The sequence below is a fragment of the Aplysia californica genome, unplaced genomic scaffold (genome assembly GCF_000002075.1).
Source record: "Aplysia californica isolate F4 #8 unplaced genomic scaffold, AplCal3.0 scaffold00151, whole genome shotgun sequence".
Taxonomy (NCBI): Eukaryota; Metazoa; Mollusca; class Gastropoda; order Aplysiida; family Aplysiidae; genus Aplysia; species Aplysia californica.
In genome coordinates this window covers 166,434-169,559 of record NW_004797421.1, presented here as the reverse complement: position 1 = coordinate 169,559, position 3,126 = coordinate 166,434, and the positions used below count along the sequence as shown (strand labels likewise).

The following is a 3,126-nucleotide window of genomic DNA, read 5'->3' as shown; positions in this document are numbered from 1 at the left end:
AAGAAAAGGCCTACTTTGTAGGTAAAAGCTCCTCTTGGGGACAAAACCAGAATGTACATGCTTCATCACTAGATCTACAGGGGAGGAAGAAGAAAAAAACAAACACACTTCCAGTAGCGGGATTCGAACCCACGCTCATAAAGTAGTTATTTGACTTTAAACGCAGACGCGCTGTCAATTTCGCCATCAGAACTTCCAACAACAAAAGGTAGATTAAGCTTAATATTTAACTCACGACGTTTTAATTAGCGCTGGGGCTAATCGCAACGCGGCGTTTTATTAAGCACCGGAGCTAATCACAACGCGGCGCTGCAAATAGGCACTTCCTATAAGAAATGTATTCATTATGTATCTTGATATGTATCGCAAACCCTTTGTTGTATCTTTTACCTACTGGAAACTCATTGTGTTCCGCATGTCTTTACAAGAACTTAAAAAGATAATTATTTTCTTTGGAAAAACGTGCCCCCTTCACACAGACACACACACAAACACACACACACACACACACACACACACATACAACACACACTCACACACACACACACACACACACACACACACACACACACACACACACACACACACACGAACACGTATATCCACACTCACACACATACCCTCACACACATACACACCTTCACACATGTGAATATATTATATAAATTATGTATAAATAGATCGGTTTATAGATATCAGTAGATAGTATTATTAATACTACGAATGCCCATCTGCCCTTGCAGAGGACTGGGAAGGACGACTGCGCTAAACGAATACTTCCTCGTCTTGATGGCATTGATCATGGTATCGATATTCAATATTTTTATCATGTTTTTGCAGCTAACGGATTAAGTAAGAATGGTGAATGAAAATAGACTTTCAAGAGGCTTCGGGTTGCGCTGGTAGTGTTTTAAAACGAATTCTCCATTTAAAATGTTCGTATTTCGGTTCCTTTTTTTTTAGGTAAGTGTTTTACAGCGCTCGCAACTGCAGAAAGTCATATGAACGCGTGGGACACATTAAAATCCTCGTAGAAAACTTTGAATTTTGCCCTGGTGGTGGCCGAAGTCGACTCTTATCGATTTTGGACCTCCAAGGGATCTTTAACATGCGCAACGTGCACACGCAACCTCCGAGATTTTTCTCCGTTATCTGAGAAGGCTAGGTGTTAAATCTTATCAACCATAAGACCAGGGGTGTGGGTGAAAGACAGCAGTGAGAAGCGGAGAAGTAGCAGTACAAAGGCTGCAGAAAGAGTCAGGAGCCCAGAAGAGGGGGCAAAGGAGAGCTGGAGCGAGCAGAAAGTGGAGACGAAAGCAGAATATGATAGAACATGGTTATAGAGAAGGAAAGGAAGTGAAAGGAGAAAATGTACCGTCGCCGTCCTAATTCGAACCTGGGACCTATTGAATGAGAGGCTGACACCTTAAACTCTCTTCACGCCCGCCCCCTGCAGTTCCTTGTGATTTTGGGAAGGTTTTCGTTTTTCATTCTCCTTAGTCTGGAAACGTTGACGAGGTCTCCTGACGCTTTTTTTTTGCGGTTGTCCCCATCTGTAGCCCGGTCTGTTTCTGTACAAGTTGTGAGTGTGTGTGTGTGTGTGTGTGTGTGTGTGTGTGTGTGTGTGTGTGTGTGTGTGTGTTTGTGTATTTCGTCAGAGCTCGGGACGACATACAACCTACCTCGCCAAACTGCATTCGATACTGTAACCAATTACACCAGAGATGACGTCAAAGTCGCCCTCCCCCGCCCTCCCAGGAGCAGCCGTGCCTTCGCAATGCATTAAAGGAACGATCTTCTCTTAGCACAGCAAGGGTCAAAATCCCAGACCCCAAGAAACGTCCTGCTCTCCAGATTTTTCTGTTTTGTTTTTCATGTATTTTGCATGTCACTCGGCTTGCTAGGCCATAAAGCAACGAATGTCCTCCGCAGTTTTAGTAATATCGTAAATAAACAAACACAGAAGGGGTCAGCATGGACATAGTCGCTGCCGAGGGGGTCGGGAAGGGGACTGAACGTGCACAGTCAGCGGTTTTGTTCTATGCTGTGCATTAAATCTTGTGGGTTGCTGGAGTGCAGTGTGGTGTGCATTGTACTGCACTTTTCTGAACCTGTGTATACTAAAGGGGGACTGGAGTGAGGGGTTCAGCCCTGACAATTCATCAAAGCTGAGGTTTGCACGCAGAAAGAAATGCCAACGTTATTTGTTGTGTGTACTTATCTTTTTATATGTTTTTGTTGTATAATCTTTTCCTTTTCTGTCTCACTTGAAACGTTTTGTCTTTTCTCTCTCTCTCTTTTTCATTATTAAAATTTCTTTTGGTATGTTGGTTCTAAATTGCCTAGAAAAACTTTGTCGGTACCTTTATTTCAAATTTAAACTGATCTGGACTTATTTCACTCTAACATATCTTTTTCTATCGTATCCTTCGTCGAATTTTTTTCTGGGGAGGGGGGCGGGATCCAGCGTCCTTTTTTAAAGTTGACTCTTTCTATCTCTGTTCATATCTAAGTCTATAATTGTAGGTATGTACTATTTATTTTCTTCCAGTTCGTTGGACTCCAGGAGACAGTAGAGTTTGGGAAAGACGAAGGGCACGTGAAATAAATAAAGGAACATAGAACTAGATATAGTTTCTGTGTGATAAATTGGCGAACGAAAAGACTGGACACCAATTTCGTGTTATGCACATCAAATAATACCACAAGAAACAAAACTATTTTAAAAGGATGAGGGATCCATATCAGTAAATAATCTTTCCTGATTTTTCCTGGTGTAGTTGTGGCATATTATTTTGGATATAATAGGAACAGAAAGAAGAAGGCATGAGATAGAAGGGGAGGTTTGGGTGGAACAGGAATGGGGGGATAGGAGGGGGGGGGGGGTCAGAAATAGAAAGATAAAATGAGGCGAGAGAAGGGGGAGCGGCAGGGAATGAAACAATGACTGCAAGCAAATAGAGAGAAAGAACTGGTGAGAAAGAAAGAGGGAGAGGGGGGTAGCGAAATGGGAGAGAGATAGGGAGAATAAAAGTACTAGAAATGCAGAAAGAGTGATAAAGTTGAAATAGGAAGAGAGAAAAATGGAAAAACACGGAAAACATAACAGAAAAGAAAGACAGAGAG

General features: G+C 42.3%; 1 protein-coding gene and 1 long non-coding RNA gene across 2 annotated transcripts in view; one reads left to right on the top strand and one right to left on the bottom strand.

The window, feature by feature from the left end:
- LOC101855787 (Y+L amino acid transporter 2) overlaps window positions 1-3,126 on the top strand; it is a gene marked incomplete at its 3' end in the record, with an annotated part of 34,481 nt that overhangs the window by 8,963 nt on the left and 22,392 nt on the right.
- LOC118477596 overlaps window positions 1-3,126 on the bottom strand; it is a 12,496-nt gene that overhangs the window by 8,981 nt on the left and 389 nt on the right. The gene's annotated exons all lie outside the window — the stretch shown is intronic.